Below are 20092 nucleotides of genomic sequence, written 5' to 3' on the forward strand. Positions count from 1 at the left end.
CCTGCCGAGGAGGAGCGCTCGGCAAGGTCGTTGAGCTTACTCTGCATATCAGAGCGCCGTTGCGCGAGGAGTGCAACGTCATCAGCCAATTCGAAGTCGTTTAGGTGCTCCATGGTTATAGGCTGCCATAACAGCCCGCGGTTTGGTTCACGGTCAATCGCATCTACCAGAATCTCATCGATTACGATGAGGAACAGTAACGGTAATAGAACACATGCTTGCCTCACACCAGCTACGACCCAGACAGGGTCGGACAGGACCCATTGTGCAGCACTCTACACGAAAAGGCATCGTACTGTGCTTCGATGAGGCCGATGATTTTCTCAGGAACCCCTTGCGTCTCAGGGCGCCCACATATTCTCGTGATTGAGACGGACGAAAGCTTTTTCGTAGCCAATGAATACCAAGTAAAAGGACTCTTGGAATTCGTTGACCTGCTCCAGAATGATGCGGAGCGTGACAATATGGTCCACACAGGATCTTCCGGCACGGAATCCGGCTTGCTGCCGCCGGAGTCCGGGCTTGGATAATTTTGCACAGAACTTTGAGAACGGTACATGGCGGTTATGGCGTCCCATAATGCGCTCATGGTTCGAGTCGACGGATCCGATCTCGCCCAAACAGATCTTGATATCACCCTTCGGAATTCTATCTACGACGGCATTGAGTTGACTGTAGAAGTTCTCTTTGTCTTGCAGATCGGCAGCATCGGTTGGCGCATAACATTGGATTATAGTATGGTTTCGGACCCGTGTTCTAAATCTGGCAACGATTATCCTTTCACTTATAGGTTCCCACTTCATAAGCGCAGAGTGTGCCTGAGCGCTTAGTAGGAAGCCAACTCCGCGATGCCGGGGAGCGTGTTCACCTCGTAAACCAGAGTATAGCAGAACTTGTCCCGACGGCGTTCTGTGCTCTCCAAAGTTTGGCCAACGGACTTCACTCAGTCCCAGGATCTCAAGCTTCATGCGGCGTGCCTCATTGGCAAGTTGTGCCAATTTACCCTGCTGGGCTAGGGTTAAAAGTTCCATGTTCCTATTCGTGTCCGTTGTTTCGCGCTAAGAGTCGTCGCCGTAAAATCAGTCCGTATTCTTTCTTTATCGGATTCTCGAACAAATTGATGTTTCGGGAACAGAAGGTTGTTGGCCCAAGGTTCCCTATCCACCGGGATGGGGCTGCCATCTTAGGTATAGCTTCCGGGGAATAGCATTTCATAATCAGCCGCTGGATGCCTGAACAGACGCTGTTGGAGCCGCACCTCCTTGGTGGACAGACGCTCGATCAGTCGGGTCAAATTTGTTTAAAGTCCCACCCAACACCAGGACTAGGCTAGTGCGCTTTGAGCGGCACACGGTCGCTTTGATAGGGCCTGCTTGGGGACACATGCAGCTTTTTATAGAAGTTCAACAGAGCCCACTGTCGAACCCCATCACATCCTAGGCAGACCCCACAGGACGCACTCTCTCACTCTAGCTGATTTCACAAGGACAACAGTGCCCAGGCTGCACTACCAGCTAAGTACGCTATCCTTAGCAACCCTTTTCATAGTGATAAGCGGGAAATAGGTAGTGAGAAGTGATACCTCTCACCTCTAACTGCCCGCTGTAGAAAGTGAGTAGTAAGAATCAGTGTTGGTAAAATCACTCATAAATCTCAATCAACGAGCGCTCCCGTACGAACGAAATCGTCTGCGATTTTTAAGGAATGCATCACGCTTGAATTTTTCATGCTAAAACGCATCATTTCACTCATTTGCCAAAAAATCATTTTGGTTTAAAAACGCATTTGAAATCAATTTGGGGGCAATTTATTGCTTATACATGGAAGAGTGTCTAATATTTTATGCGACAAACGTCAATTCACCGTTTTTAACGAAGGAGAACAAAAGAAAACCTACGATGATTCAAATGGATGATTCAACTCATCCATGAGTTTTTGGTGCTGAGTTGGGTGCGTTTCAACTCACGCTTGATTTGAATCATCTTTGAGTTTTAAGATTTTGAGTTTTTACCAACACTGGTAAGAATTGAGAAGCGAGACGTCTCCCTACTCACTTTTCGTGCTCACTCGCTTCGCGCTTTTAACTTCCCACAACGAGAAATGGGAAATGAGAAGGTGTCTCACTTCTCACTCCTCATTTTTCACTTTTTACTTTAAAGATGCGCGAAGTGAGTAGTGAGACGTCTTACAACTCACTTCGTGCTTCTCACTTTTTACAGTGAGAAGTGAGAAATGAGGGGTGAGTAGTGAGACGTCTCACTTCTTGCTCCTCATTTCTCACTTTTCAAATAATCTATTGCCCCAAATGTCCTAATCTGTCATATGTCCTAATCGGCCAAATGTCCTATTCGGCCAAATGACCCTTTCGGTTATATTACCCTTTCGACCAATTGATCCTTTCGATCAAATGACCCTTTCGGCCAAATGAACCTTTCGGCCAAATTACCCTTTCGGTCAAATGACCCTTTCGGTTTCGGCCTAATGGTTTGTTCGGCCTAGTGGCATGCGGCCAAATGCGTTTCGGCCAAACGACCCTTCCCCACCATATATTTAATACTAGTCGACCCGGCAGACGTTGTCCTGCATAGTAGGCGGAAATGCGTGTGTTGTGAACTGCTAATGCAAAATTTCCATACGAATGTTATTTTTAGTTTTTCATGATTTACTTAACCCTGTCCATGATTTTCACATGAGGAAATATCATATAAACCCGTCGGAAACGATAACCAACATACTTGCTGAAGGAATGAAGAAAATCCATCCAGCCGTTTTCGAGTTATGCGGATACGAACACAGACCATTTCATTTTTATATATAAGATTACTCCACGCATTCTTCCGCCGTGCGGGGCTTCTTCTGACAAATTGAGGGCCGCTTTGAACATTTTGAAACAAGAAATATAACATGAATTACTATCAAATTGCCATTATCAAGACACGGGGTGTCTTGTTGATAGTTGGATGGCAACTTTCTGTTTCACATTTGGTATTTTTCGTTAGATTTTTTAATATAGGGTATTCAATCATGGTTTGAACCAAATGGCGGGTTTCAGATGAGCCGTCAGAACAAAGTTGATTTATTTCATTAAAGGGACATGTTAGAACTGCGATTTCTAGTTTATATGGAAGCTTAGTTCATTATCTTTCTAAAAACATCCTGGGTGCACATATTTATGCTCAGTTTCATTGAAAAAACTTAATATTTACATAACTTTGATTCGTACCATGGTTTGAACTACACTGTTCATGGTTTGAACTAAATTCGTACCATGGTTTGAACTACTGCAGCAGCCAGCAGCTCCTAAATATAATACTAATCACATGCATGAAACGCTGAGGAAATCTATAGAAAAGCAAATTTGTTTTACTATTCATCTTTTCGCATTAGATTAGTAACTCGAAACGTGTGAAAATCGTCTAAATTATCGATATGAAAATTGCGATTTTTTCATATTGGAAATGTAAACAAAATGCTCCAGCTAGGCGCATGCAGCGCTCCTAGCGGACAGCAGCAGAACATGACTGCTTTTAGAAGTTCAAACCATGATACGAATTTAGTTCAAACCATGATCAGTTTTCACCTTGTATAAATATTGCTATTTTAACTATTTAAAACTGTTTCTCAATTGTATGATGGTGTCAATCGATTACAGATAAAAATAGCTTTCTTTTGATATATTGATCTCACTCCTGTGTCATAAAATGCGTCCTTTACAAGCTTTTTGAAATTATGCCACTGGTGGGGGGGATTTAGTGCAAATTCAGGACGTTTTTAAATCGCTTTATTTTATTACTTAAACAATATGTACGAATGTTTAAATAAACTCTATCACTTCCAGTATACCTAAATATGCCATTCATACTGTTTTAGGTTCATTTCCTGCCAATGAGATGGTAATTTCCACTGATTTCAAAATGGTTCAAACCATGATACGCTTTTCACTAGTTCAAACCATGATTGGATACCCTAATCAAAATCCAAAGTTGCCGTCAGAATCAAAAGATGTCCCGCACGACGGTTAACAAAGATTCACAGAAGAACGCAAAAAGCTACAAAATATATTGTTCATGACTGATATGAAGGCTCTTATTAAATATCAACAACGATCAGGGATGCCCTATTTACTGTAAAAGTTACCAGTTTACTTGTTTCTATCAACTATCACGTATCGCTTTTCACCTTGTGATTATAATTATTAGCCTCATTATTCAAATTCATTGCAATGTTGCGCTGGAACCGGATTCTGTCGTCTACAGGTGCAAAATATACTAAAATTATGCTACGTCCAAACCAAAAGAAAGAAAGTAAACTTCCATTTAGAGAATATTTTCAAGAGAAAAAGTGTTAAAACAAACAATCAAATTATGAATTTTTACAAACATCACGCATTTGCTAATTGTTATCGCTTCTCAGAATATCAAGATTAACAGAACAAAAACATGAAATGGCGGTTTTTTATGAAAATGTTACAGCATATATGATGTAACAAAAAGGCTCCATTCAATTCGATTCAATTTTCCACCTTTTTTCTAAATACTGGTCCTTATTACTATGGAGCTTGCATTAAATATTGAGTACAAGATAAAATTAGTACAAGATAAAGGATGTAAAATTAGAGGCTTAACGCAAACATATGGGTTCAGATATTCCCAATCTTCATAATTTTTAACTGTGTAGTTATTGAGCTTGTTTTGCCTCAATGTCTCATAACCCCAAATTTTTCTTACTGTTTGTCCATTTATATTTCAAGTTGTATTCTTCTCTTCATTATAGATCCATGGAAAAGCACTATACATATTTTGTAGGAAAAAGTTGGAAATTTAAGGGGTTTTGAGGTCAAATAGATATCAAAGTGAACTTTATGTGAATTTTCCATGTATATGTAAATATTAGTCATGGCATGGCATCATGGTCATTTTTTCAAATCAATGGTTTTCCGATACCAAACATCTGTGAAGAATTTGAGACCAATTGGGAGCTTCCTCGCTTTCCGCATTGCGTTTGAAGTTTGAATGCCGTCTGCCACCAATAGTGAATGAGTTTGTAATGCAACGTACACACCAGTCAAGCAGTTCGACGAACATTGACTCCGCGGCCCGGTTGGAAAAAATTAAAACGGTTTGATTTTGGTTTGAGTTGTCGGGGGTGGAGTCAAGGTTCGCCGAACATGTTTGAGCATTTGTAGTGAAGTTGCACAAAGCACCATATATTCTTTGAAGGTTGGTGCTCAAGTTGACGCTTCGGTCGTTCGTGTGTGATATTGTTGGTCGAATAAATTGATTGTTCGTGCCGCTGTTGGTAAAACTTGATGGATGTTTGAACAAACGAGAGGTGGAGTCAATGTTGGTCAAACTGCTTGACCGTGTGTACGTTCCATAAGAAGTTATCAAGCCGACTTCGTCGACAGCCGCTCGACAACAGTCCAGATCTTTACTGTAAGGCAACTCCTTAAAAAAATGTCGGGAATATCAAGTCACAACGCATTATCTGATTATTAACTTCATACATACGATAGTATAGACCGCTTGAGCTATGGAAAATCATAGATGAGAACAACTTTCCCGCGAAGCATACGAGACGGATAAAAGCAACGATGGAAGGTGTGGAAAATTGTGTGAAGCTTTCGGATGAACACTCTGGTTCATTCGAATCTCGCCGAGGAATACGACAAGAAGCTGGACTGTCGTGTCTGTTGTTTAATATTGAGCTAGAAGGTGTCATGCGGAGAGCCAGATATTACACGCCGGGGTGTGATTTTCAACAGGTCCATTCAATTTGCTTTTATCGCGGATGAACATTTAGAAAGATGGCAGAACTAGACGCGTACACCCGTCTGAAACGTGAGGCAACAATAGTAGGACTGATGGTTATTACGTCGAAGACATAGTACTTGGCTAGTGGTATCGAAGTATGGAAGCGTTACCACAGATATTGATTTCCCTTAGTAATTAGGTTAAGTTTAGTTTTAGTTAAAAACATTGTAATTACTACATGGTTCAATTCAACCAGAGGAAAAATCTTAACTGCCAAAGGCAATTAAAATGTATTACTAATAACTAAAAGTGTATCATAGCAAATAAGGATGATAGTTTTCATCAAATACAGAACACCTAGTCTAAGATCATTGGAAATTAAAATTTGTTTAAAATGAATAAATAAAACAGGTATTGATATGGGACTAAAAACTATCTCTTGGATGGTAGTAAGGCACTCTCCCACAGTCGAGATCTATGCTGGCCACTTCTTGAAAATGATGAGGAAATGAAAGAAAGATACAGAGGTGTAGTAGACGAAACACAGAAGGAACTAATATAGAAATACAAATCAGGATAGTAGGAAACAAACAAAGCGTGGGATTGAACCCATGGCCTCCTGCTTATAAGGCAGAAGCGGTAGCCACTAGATCATTGAGCTCGTCTTTTTTTCTTACTCATTTTTGTTTACCTAAAAAGTATTCAATTTAGTTAAACCTATGTAGGATAAAAACGCTTAAGCTTATCAAACGGTAACCTTTTGTGAATCAGATGAAAAGCAAGACGGAAACGAAACCTTTCCAACAATCGGTGGAGAAGGGCCACTGAAAGGTAAAGTTAGAGTTGAATCTAAATCAAACCAAACCACCTGTCACGCCCGGTTTGCTTGTGAATGATGATGGGGATGTGGCCTGCCAAACGAAGATAGGTACTGACGCCATCCATCAGGAAAACTCCGTTCCTACGGCAGGTGGTAAACGTAATATTGATTTTTATTGCGCTCAGCTTGTCTTGTCACTTATCGGCACTTTCATCGCTAATGCTTCCCCATGATACCACGGACATACTAACCTGCATCATGTCGTCGTCGTCTACCAACAGCTGCGCTGTTTTAGATAGGATGTTGACTGACAGTGAATTACATTTTCACCCAGAGTAAACAGTCAATGCATGAGATTTTTCCTTTTCCGCACACCACAAGCGCATCTGTAGCAAACAAACATCCCCACCGCAATGCCCGGCCATCAAGGGAAAATCCCATTACCATATGACGAACCAGTCCAGACATAGACAGACAGCTTCACACCCGGAGGGCTCGACAGAGGATTTCACCAACCACTGCACCGAGGACACTCCACCAATCGGCGCCCAGAAAGAGTTACACGCTTCTCCGTGAGGTATCCTGTTCACTCAATTGCAGCCGGAAAAGCAAACCGCAGAGCTGGGGTGAGATGTGCATCACATGAAACTTACCGAGACGTGGAAGACACTTCAATTTCCGTTTGGGGTTTTGTAGTATTCTGGGTGAGTTTGTTTTTAATTTTTCATGTCGACGCTCACTACCGACTGTATGTATGCACATAAACGATGCAGCTTTAAACGAGAAAAAAGTAGCTGTGTTTCCATTTTATATCTTCCAAATGTGTGCCATTATGTGGCAATGGCAATCTCTTAACTGTGAAAGAACGATTCGTATTTGAATCCAAAGTTTGCTGACAATGCAACTATGATTCATAATGCTAGTGCCTGTTGGAAAATTGTACACAAAATCACTTTAGGTCTGCGGGCCTTCTAAAAGAATTGTTTTTAGAACAAACATATAACCTTTACGTATAATTTGTATGCGAGACAGGTAAAAATCATGGAAACAGTATAAGTGAAAGTTTGTGCAAAACTTATTCATTTAGTTACAAATTTATGTAGGGTAAATCACTACTTGGGCCTATGGACCCGGTTCCCGGCTCACTGCACAGAAAACTAATGATTTAAACTGTTTGGAAGTCGTAGGTTTATGGTTGATAATTTTAAAAAAGTCTCCTATTTATTTTTCACAATACTCAATATTTTTCTATCACTTGTTTTACTCCTAATTGATTCAATTGTAGAAAATAAAAATGTAGAATTCAAAATTTCACTCTCCGATGCCACACTACTGAGCCGGAGTGATTCTTTCCACTTTTACAAAACGGTATTATCGAATAAACACCTACCTGAAAATCGTCACAGTGCTCGATACAACCATTGCATGAAGCTGTTAATCACCACACCATAATTCTAAACACCCGCACTTCAATTATTCTTATTTGTTCGTTTCACTAGAACTTATTTAAACATACTAGAATACATTTTAAAATGTATTCACAAACCGAACAAAATTCACCTCGGCCCAAGAACTTCTAGCCGCACCGTGCTGCCAAAAGGCCAGGATTATAAAAATGATCCTTCATCGTTAATTGGAAAATTGTCTAATATGTTGACATTATCATGTTATTTACAGTTCTCTCGATTTTAAAAGGTGAAATAAATATTGTTTTAAAGTATTTGGAAGAAATTTGGATGAGTTTATATATCTTCTCAACCAAATAAAAATAATTATGAATAATACCATCTGGCTTCTTGTTGTCGTGGAACGTGCATATTTTTGTTTACATCGCATTTTCTACCGTCCCGAGAGAGAATGAGAGTAAAATGTTGAGAGATTGAGTGAAATTTTGCTTAGGCCGGAACTGGTTTTTGTATGCCGGATTGGGAATCGCTATGACTGAAATGAGTGCTGCACCTGTTAATTTAAATCAAATAAAAGCTTATTTGAACGATATTTAGCACGAATAGCTATTTTTAAGCAGAAGTGAACCCCAATGCAGTATTATACAGCCTACAAATTTCAGAAAAAGTTGCTTCCTGTCATAAATATCAATTAAATAATGCAGTCGTACGCATGTTAGGCCGGGAATGGGGTAAGAAACCCTATTACAAAACCAAAGTAGATTCAACAAAATGTTTTGATGATTGTTGTTTGATGTTGACAAAATGTTTTGATGATTTTATTCAGAAAAAATAACTCAACAACTCAATGCCAACAAAAAACCACTTTTTGATCATCCAATCAGATTTCAGTGCACCTCCAGTAGGTATGTATATTTCAATTTATTGGAATTTACAAACAAATAATTCCATTACCGCGATGTAACCACCTACCCCGAAATAGCTGGATAAAAACAGGAAACATATGCTATTTTTAAATTGGGGATTATTTTGCCTTTCTCGAATACCGAGCGTAGTAAAAGTTTTAAGTTCACTCCAAAAACAAACTTTTGATACAAAAGCTAAGGATCCATGTACCTAAGTGTTTCTTACAAAAATGTGAGAGAAGCATCTTAGTATTCAGCATTATCTGATATGTACCATTGTTGCGTTGTGTTGTAAACTACTGAGAATAAAGGGGACGTTTATTGAATGTGCTATTTTTAAGGGCTCTAATATTTGATTTTATTTTTTTACTAGAAAAGCCTACCACCTGTTAATAAATGGATCTGTTTTATTTTTTTATTTTTACGTTTTTACGTTTTTATATTCATCATTCTGGCTTCCAATTTTCCTGATCAACGCTTGAGATGATGTAGAATGAATAAATAAATAATAAAAATGCACTGTAAGTCGACATAAAAACAAAGCCTGATTAATCTTTCGAGTGGTACGATGATGGATAGTGTTGCATAGCAGTTAATACAATTTGACGAACTGAAAAGATGAATGTTTGCATGAATGTGCATGCATGTGTCCAAAAGGACATAATACCCTTAGAATCAGGTATCCAGGAAAACGAGAAAAAGATTGGCCGGCTGGAAAAAAAATTAACCCCTGGGGTTGAACAACTACCAAGAGAGCTACTGAACCACGGTGGTAAGGCATTGTCTAAGGCACTAAACTGGATGAGCATGAGGACTTGAGAATAGGAGGAGAGTATCGTGCATTCCATCTACCATTATTCCATCATATTCGACCAATCAATTTATTTCGTTGGATCTGTTGGCAACGATTGGATCTGTTATATACACAGGCATCTTTCACTAGTTTTACCCAGTAAAGGAATGGTAGGAGTCGGATTAAGTGTTACAGTTCATATAAATAAATTTAAAAAATACATACAATATGTACCCCTAAGGTAGAAAGAAAATCTAAAATTGGACTATTCTGCGTTACATAATGTGTAGCTTATTTATATATCTATCTGTTGTACTACTCCGTGTAGTCTGGAGCAAAACCGGATGCAATGTCTTGTTCCAGGTCGTTTGTTCGTAAGCCGTCAGTCACCAGTCTCCCTGAAGTCGATGTCCTTTTCCAGGTTCTCTGCTAAATAAACATCACTCTCTATTGAAAGGGGCAAGGGGCTTCTTCTTTTTCTTCTTCATCTTCTTCTTCTTCTTCTTCTTCTTATTGGCATTACATCCCCACACTGCGACAGAGCCGTCTCGCAGATAAGTGTTCATTAAGCACTTCCACAGTTATTAACTGCGAGGTTTCTAAGCCAATATATGATGATACTTTTATGCCCAGGGAAGTCGAAACAATTTCCAATCCGAAAATTGTCTAGACCGGCACCGGGAATCGAACCCAGCCACCCTCAACATGGTCTTGCTTTGTAGCCGCGTGTCTTACCGCACGGCTAAGGAGGGGCAAGGGGGACACTGGTCCGTTAATTCGTGGAATCTACTCGAATATGACTCAAGAATTATGTTTATCAATCTTTGTACACTACCCAATTCCTGAGCTTTTCGAGGTATTAGCTCAAAACTGTGAACGCACTGGCGTTTTTGCTAAGCTGAATCAATTCGACTGACAGCTACCCGAACTTTAGCGCCATGACACTGACAGCTACCCGAACTTTTACAGCAACTTAACCCACGAGACCTTTCGCAGTCACCAAATCGGCCACAGTTGAGCATCGCGACCACGGTTTCTATGAAAGCATGAGCATGAGCAATAGGACCATATAATTCGTACTTGCTACTTCGTGATTGACTACAACTTGCGAAATTGTACAGAGAACCATGTGAGCGGGGCTGCTTAAGCATTTTCAGTCAATAACAGCGCCGGTCACGTTCTTACGGCCATACAACTAGTTCGACTCTCGCTCATACTCGAGAACGAGAACACCTCTGAATTTCCACGATTGTCTTGGGAAATGACATTGTATTAGATTTAAGGGATATAATGATTAATTTTTTTGTAGATGGGCGATAGCACTTTCATCGATTTTGCTTGTGTTTGACGTTTGCACACTACCGCCATCTGCTTGCCACTTGTCCACACACAATGCATGTAGCACTGGGCGAGAATGCTTCTGTGACGATGATTTTGATTGCATTTTGTTCTATGTGCGACATCTCTGTGCTACAACCTCCTAGTCTGACATTGTGGGTTCGAGACGCACCAAGATACCTTGATTCGTTTCCACACAATTAATATCAATTTGTTCATTACGAAACATGTACTGTGCATATGCGCATTGCACAGGCAAGATAATTAATAATTGAGATAATGATTTTGCAACATAGTTTTCTTGATCAGAGCTCAAAAAATATCCGACCAAATAAACTTCTAAGCCATCGATAAGAAATAGATTTCCTATGTACTGCCCATTATTTCATAATTGACGTTACAACCATTGCACTCCCGCATGTTTTTGGGATCATTTAAGGACAAACAACGCAAATCTAAAACATTTCAACCCGTAAACGCTGAGATGAGGCTTGAAACATGCAGCTTATCGATGTTACAGCGGTCGAATTACCGTAGTAAACGCGCAGTAAATCAAATTCGCTGAAATTTTGAATGATTGTTACGTCAACTATGAGATCATGGGTTGTGTAAGTACATGTGTATTCTGGGAAACTGAAAGTATAATAGACATGGGATTTATTAATTATTGCTCCAACAATAGTGCTATGGTCACGACCGTTACCCCTATACCTGCACTCTAGACACATTTCCACTGAACGTACGTTTGATTTGTTTATTAAAAATGCATACGGACACGAAAACGTGCAGATTTTGCTTTTGGGAAAACAAATAGAAAGGGAGGTGTAAAGTTGGCCATCCAGACTACAGATAAATGCACTCGTTTAACGGCAGGCAAATGTATCTCGTCGTAGGCTCGAAAATCAATAAAAACAACATTTTTTATCGGCTTTTCCAACGTAACACAAGTCCACTAGACTTAGACCATTACACCCAATATCCCCTCTTAGTTGTAACGATTTTCATGGATACTGTTACCTCATTCAACTCAATCAAAGTTAATTTCCTATATTGCGGGATCTGGTCACCAGACATGGTCATTAATTTACATGGTTCTGAAAAACTATGATGTGAATATGTATACTACGTGGAAGGTTTTAATTTGAAAAATGTATTGGAGATAACCACTTTCTTTCGATAGAACTCGAATCGAACTAGAACGAACTGATCAAGTAGAAATTGTGTGTTCTCTGTGTGGAAACGTTGGTTTGGAAAATGGATTGTGAGTCCTTCGACTATATGACCGATTGAGGAATATCGAACTCATTCAGACGGTAGTTGATTAAAACCGCCAGTATAGCGTTCTGAGGGTCATGGGTTCGAGTCCCATATAGAGAAAAGTGGTTACCTCCACTACATTTACAAATCAAAATCTTTCACATAATGTACATATTCACACCGAAGTTTTTCAGAACATTAAAAGCTCATTCAACTGTTAAATAATAAAGCTAGCTGATGCCATCTTACACTTTTAGAAAATCTAGACAATATTGCTGATATACACATTTTGAAAAAGCGTTGATATTCTGTTGCCGGAAAACTCATTCTGGAAATGAAACGCATTTAACTGGTAGCCCTGTTAGGGAACAACGCAACACTAGACTGGCCCAGATTACTATGGGGAGAAAAAAATGTTGTCGAATTCCACGGGGCACCCCACAGAATTGTGTCTTTGAGTGAGAAAATCAATCTCTGAAAATTTCAGCTCAATCGCTTGTTGCATAAGCTGGCGCATTTGATTTGAAGTTTGTATGGGGATTACAGCCAAAATGTATAGGAAAATACACCTCCGTCACTCATTCGATCTGGAAATTGGTTCTGATTGCTCGATTGACCTCAGAATTGCAAAAACGACAGTTGGTATGCTACAGAACAATTTCACAGAACATTGCATGATGATTAAATGAACTTTTATATAATTTTCGGCTGAATTATTAGGAGCTGATTTGTGTATTTTTGGGTTTTTTGATCGAATCGCATCAGCCGAAACCCATATGAAAGTTTAATTTAACATTATACAATGTTCTGTGAAATTGTTCTGTAGCATACCAACTGCCGTTTTTGCAATTCTGAGGTCAATCGAGCAATCAGAACCAATTTCCAGATCGAATGAGTGACGGAGGTATTTTCCTATACATTTTGGCTGTAATCCCCATACAAACTTTACATCAAATGCGCCAGCTTATGCAACAAGCGATTGAGCTGAAATTTTCAGAGATTGATTTTCTCACCCAAAGACACAATCCTGGGGGGTGCCCCGTGGAATTAGACAACTTTTTGTTGCCTGGGCCAGTCTACGCAACACGCATCAGCTAATCGTCATTCTGGTATGGACAGTGCATGGAGACGCGTGGTACATCGTAGGCGGGTGCCGTTAGGGCATTGTGCCTCGCCAAAACGATACTTTTTCTCCACACCTCTTACATAATTTTAAGCCTAGTTTTGTTAGGTCCATGATAAACATAAAGAAATATCCAAAATGTGTTTTACCCTGCGAGGCGGCTGTCTTTTTGTAGGAAATGTACTGCCAACGAAATAAGAATAGATAGAATTAGCAGATCAGGGAATGAAAGTCATTGAACAAAAAAAATGCCTTCTGTAAAGCCCTCTTTACACCTCCCGTAAACGGCTCCACCCCAGTACCCCGAATCCCAGTACCCCGAATGCCATTACCCCGAAGGCCACTACTCCGAATGGGACAGTACCCCGAAAGTCATTACCCCGAATGGGATACTACCCCGAAATCCATTACCCCGAAAGGCAATTTCCACGAAAACATTTAGAATCTATAGTATTCTATTATTATGTTTAACACCAACAGATATCGATGAATCGCAACAACCAACCAGTGATTTTTCTTCTAATTAGCTTTAACTGTCATTCCTGTCATTATGACCTGGAAAAGTACAATTCTTCGAAATGGAGTAAGAGATCCTTTTTTTCCAACAGAACGCGTATTCCCGGTATAAGGCGAACAGAGGAGATGATGACTTCTTTAAATGGACGGGGTTGCCCGGTATAAGGCACACCGAGGAAATAATGCCTTGTTTAAATGAACGCGTTTGCCTGGTATAAGACAGACAGAGGAGATGACGCCTTCTTTAAATGGACGGGTTTTCCCGGTATTAGGCACGCAGAGGAAATTATTCCTCGTTTAAATGAACACGTTTGCCCGGTATAAGGCAGACAGAGGAGATGACGCCTTCTTTAAATGGACGCGTTTGTCCAGTATAAGGCAGACAGAGGAGATGATGCCTTCTTTAAATAGACGGGTTTGCCCGGTATAAGGCAGACAGAGGAGATGATACCACCTTTTAATGAACGTGCTTATACCTCGATAAGGCACACAGAGGAAATACTGCCTTCTTAAAAGGAACGTCTGCTCGATAGAAGGTGAAACGAGATGATGCCTTCTTTAAGTCAACGCAACTTCCCGAAGACCAACAAGATCTCCCTCTCTCTCACTCTCATACACAAACTCTTACTCACTCACTCCCTCTGTCTCACTAATTATTACTCATTCACCCACTCTCATTCATTCACTCACTTTTACTCACTTAACCACTCTTACTCACTCATCCACTTTTACTCATTCATTTACTCTCAATCATTCGCTCTCTCTTTCTCGGTCACTCACTAACTCTTACTCGCTCACTCACACACTCACTCTTACTCACTCACTAAATCACTCACTCACTCTTACTCACCCATTCACCCCCTCGTCGATTTTGAGATTTAGACCACGCTTCATCCAGAATCCGTTGCTTTTACTACAGCGACCAAGGAACAACTTCTACCTTGTTGCCCTAGTAGCCATGCTGACGTAGACTGCAATTGCCTCCAACTCTCTGCATTGTGCATGGAAACGTGCTGCATAATATTTGTTACAGCCCTGTTACAGTTACGCACCCGAACGATACGCGTCGCTTTTCTGTTTTCCGTTAATGAAATACCGGTTTGTGCGTAGAATTAATTAACAAATTAGTTAAAAGCGATTAGTTCAAGGATTCACTATTCAATTGAACGTGATAGCTGGCTGGTTTGTGTACACAAGTGTTGTATAATTCGGAATATTCTTGTGGATTCGGTAACCGTTGTTTCTTCCGCCATCTACAAAGAAGACATGTCCAACGTGTAGAGATATCATCGAAAAAGAAGACAGCTTCTACATCGTCTGTAAAGGTGATTGTGCCGCTTCATTCCATGGAAATTGTGTAGGAATGAGAGATATTCATCTGAATGTTCTCACCATGCTCTCGTAAAACGTCCTATGGATGTGTGATGGCTGTATTGAACCGTACCAACATGCTAGGGAAAATAAGATGTTAGAAGTATCCCATTCCAATTCGATCGAAGCTGAAGTAGAAGAGTTGAAGAGCACCGTAGCTGGAATACGATCGCTGCTATCACTGCAAAGCCAACAACGATACCAACAACGACGACTCTACTGCATTCTACACCTATCTCATCATGCGCGATCACAATCAATGCGAAATGCTGTCGACGGATGATGACAGGCAACAGGAAAAACAGTGTACAATAGAAGGAAACGAATTCTCGCTGCCGCTTCAAATATAGATGTTGGCATTTCAGAAAGTGATATACAGGGGATGGACAAAATAATTAGGATAGGCAAATTTTGCGTAAACTTAGATGTGTTGTAACTATCTTAGTTATCATCCGATTTTGACAATTCAGGCATGTCCGAACTAGAAAATTAATGCAGTTTGACGGCATGTCCATGGAACCGACTACGGCCACCGGATTCCGGAGATATTCCGGGTTTTTCGGAGGTAGGTTCAAAACCGTAAATTAAGGGTGGATATTTGGAGAAGTTGTGGTTAAAAATTGAATAATATTAGTAACCACAAATGAAGTAGGGCTCTTGCTGATTGGAACCATATATTGAGATTTGGAATCGGACCAGAATCAAGTGAGATATGGCCATTTCTTTAAAATCGGTTCCGATCGATACTTATCAAAGGGGTCAGGCCACAACTTCATTTGAATCTCGCTTTTTGATAGATCGGCCACTATGATTTTATTCTAGAAGGGCTCCAATGTGTCCAGAATGAAAAACCAATTGAATAAACGGATCCTGGAGTCGCTGGGATGTCCCCGGGGAACCTGTGAATGGGGACATTTAAGTTTTAGCACCAAAATCAGTCATTCGACGGCTCTTTTTTCATGATTTTTGATCAGGAAGCGAAGTATGAATATAAAATGGTCCATTGGCGGCTCTGACCGCTTCCAGGATCTATAGATTGGCCCCGAGGAACCTGTTGAAGGGGACATTTTAGTTTTACCACCAAAACCAGCCGTTCGTCGGCTCTTTTTTCATGGTTTTTGATCGAGAAACGAAGTATGAATATAAAATGGTCCATTGTCGGCTCTTACCGCTTCCAGGATCTACGGATTGGCCCCGGGGAACCTGTGGAAGGGGACATTTTAGTTTTACCACCAAAACCGGTCATTCGACGGCTCTTTTTTAATGGTTTTCGATCAGGAAGCGAAGTATGAATATAAAATGGTCCATTGTCGGCTCTGACCGATTCCAGGATCTACGGATTGACTCCGAGGAACCTGTGGAAGGGGACATTTTAGTTTTAGCACCAAAACCAACTGAAAACCAAAACCAAAACCAAATTCGACAGCTCTCCATTCATGGTTATCGATCAGGAAGCGAAGTACGAAAATAAAATGGATCATTGACGGCTCTGACCGCTTCCAGAACCCAAGGATTGTCCCCGGGGAACCTGTGGAAGGGAACATATAAGTTTTAGCACTCAAATCAGTTATTCGACGGTTCTTTTTATCGGTTTTCGAAGTATAAATATAAAAGGACTATTGACAGCTTTGACCGCTTCCAGGACCTACTGGTTGCCCCCGAGGAACCTGTGGAAGGGGACATTTTAGTTTTTACACCAAAATCAATCATTCGACAGCTCTTCTTTAATATAAGCAAAGTATTAATATAAAATTGACCATTGATGACTCTGACCGCTCTCAGGACCTACAGATTCCCCCCGGAAACCAGTGGAAAGGAACATTTAAGTTGCAGCACCAAAACCAATATCTCGACGGCTTTTTTTTCGTGAGTTTTGATCAGAAAGCGAAGTATGAATATAAATTGGACCATTAATGGATCTGACCGCTTCCAGGACTTACGGATTGCCCCCGGGGAACTGTGGAAGGGGACATTTTAGTTTTAGCACAAAAACCAATCATTGGACGGCTCTTTTTTCATGGATTTCAATCAGAATGTGAAGTATGAACAAGAAATGGACCATTGACGGCTCTGACCGTTTTCTGGACCTATGGATAGCTCACGGGGAACCTGCCTACTTCATACTTCGCTTCCTGATCCAAAGTCATGAGAACAGAGCCGTTGTATGACTAGTTTTGGTGCTAAAACTAAAAGGTTTCCTGGGCCAATCTGTAGGTCCAGATAGCGGTCAGAACCCTCAATGGTCCCTTTTATATTCATTTATCGATTCCTAATCGAAACCACTAGAGAAGAGACGTCGAATGACTGGTTATGATGCTTAAAATAAAATGTCCTCTTACACAGAGCCGTCAATGGACCATTTTATATTCATACTTCGCTTGCTGATCAAAAATCGAATGACTGGTTTTGGTGGTAAAACTAAAATGTCCCCTTGCACAGGTTCCCCGGGGCCAATCCGTAGGTCTTGAAAGCGGCCAGGGCCGTCAATGGATTATTTTATATTCATGCTTCGCTTCCTGATCGAAAACCATGAGAAAAGAGCCTTCGAATGACTGGTTTTGGCGCTAAAACTAAAATGTCCCCTTCCACAGGTTACCCGGGGCCAATCCGTAGATCCTGGAAGCGGTCAGAGTCGTCAATGTACCATTTTATATTCATACTTCGCTTCCTGATCACCATGAAAAAAGAGCCGTCGAATAACTGGTTTTGGTGCTAAAACTAAAATGTCCTCTTCCACAGGTTCTCCGGGGCCAATCCGTAGGTCCTGGAAGCGGTCAGAACCGTAAATTGATCATTTTATATTCATACTTCGCTTCCTGATCGAAAACCATGAAAAAAGAGCCGTCGAATGACTGATTTTGGTGCTAAAACTTAAATGTCCCCATTCACAGGTTCCACGGGGGCATCCCAGCGACTCCAGGATTCGTTTATTCAATTGGTCATTCTGGACACATCAGAGGCCTTCTAGAATAAAATCATAGTGGACGATCTATCAAAAAGCGAGATTCAAATGAAGTTGTGGCCTGACCCCTTTGATAAGTATCGATCGGAACCGATTTTAAAGAAATGGCCATATCTCACTTGATTCTGGTCCGATTCCAAATCTCAATATATGGTTCCAATCAGCAAGAGCCCTACTTCATTTGTGGTTACTAATATTATTCAATTTTTAGCTACAACTTCTCCTAATATCCACCTCAAATTTACGGTTTTGAACCTACCTCCGAAAAACCCGGAATATCTCCGGAATCTGGTGGCCAAAGTCGGTTCCATGGACATACCGTCAAACTGCATTAATTTTCTAGTTCAGGCATGCCTGAATTGTCAAAATCGGATGATAACTAAGGTAGTTACAACACATCTAATTTTACCTAAAATTTGCCTATCCTAATTATTTTGTCCATCCCCTGTACAACGAATGGTTTCACGTGCTGTTGGACTTCAACATCCCGAACGCATTGATGTCACAAAATTAGTGTCTAGATGGAAAAGCAGAAAATTAGACTATATTTCATTCAAAGTTGATCTTGATACCCAATATAAATCGCGTGTACTGGATCCTGCGACTTGGCCGAGAAATATTAGATTTAGGGAGTTTGTTCGTACAAATAACGATACGTGGAAGCTAGAGTAATTTTGTTGCATTGTACTTCAATATTCGCTTGAATTATAAGTGGATGAGTGTTTGTTGATTAAATAGGATTTTGTCGTATTCTGAATGTAGCTTTTTTTCCTGTTCGGGTGTGCCACTGCGACCAATTATTAGATCTATTGTAGCGTGAATGTAACTTAATTGTTGTCATAATTGATTTTGTATTGTACTGATTATGCATTTGCCTTAATGTTAATGTTGTATTTAGATTTATAAGTTATTCAATAAGAAAGTCAGTTGGATTTAATCAAATAAACATAAACATAAACATAATCTCCTCCTGCCATTCAGGAATCTTGAAGAGTGCCATACGAAGTGGAACGGGATCTTACGGAGTAAGAATACTTAGTTCCATACTGCATTAAAACAGTTTCAGTTCCAATTATTGTTCATTCATATGGAATTTGTTTGAGTAACATTTTGCCTTTCTCGTATACTAAGTATACGGTAAAGGCTATATGATCGCTCCAAAAACAAACTTTTTATAGAAGGCCCGGAGACCCATAGTGTTATATACCAATCGACTCAGTTCGACGAATTGAGGTGATGTCTGTGTATGTGTGTGTGTGTGTGTGTGTGTGTGTGTGCGCAAAACTACTAAAAAAATGTCACTCATTTTACGGGCACTTATCCTCAACCGATTTGCTCGCAACAAGCTGCATTCGACGCAAAATCCTGTCCCATTGTTTCCTATTTGAAATTGGCCAGATCGGACTTTGGGATCCGAAGTTATAGCCAAAATACAAATTCATACGAAAAATCGCAAAAAAATTTCACTCATTTTTCGGGCACTTATCCTCAACCGATTTGCTCGCAACAAGTTGCATTCGACGCAGAATCCTGTCCCATTGTTTCCTATTTGAAATTGGCCAGATCGGACTATGGGATCAGAAGTTGTGGCCAAAATACAAATTCATACGAAAAAATCGCGTAAAAAATTTCACTCATTTTTCGGGCACTTATCCTCAACCGATTTGCTCACAACAAGTTGCATTCGACGCAGAATCCTGTCCCATTGTTTCCTATTTGAAATTGGCCACATCGGACTATGGGATCAAAAGTTATGGTCATAATACAAATTCATACAAAAAAATCGCGTAAAAAATGCATTTTTCGGGCGCACATCCTTAAGATCACTCCTGACGGAATCCGAGTTTC

The sequence above is a fragment of the Armigeres subalbatus genome, chromosome 3 (assembly GCF_024139115.2).
Source record: "Armigeres subalbatus isolate Guangzhou_Male chromosome 3, GZ_Asu_2, whole genome shotgun sequence".
Lineage (NCBI taxonomy): Eukaryota > Metazoa > Arthropoda > Insecta > Diptera > Culicidae > Armigeres > Armigeres subalbatus.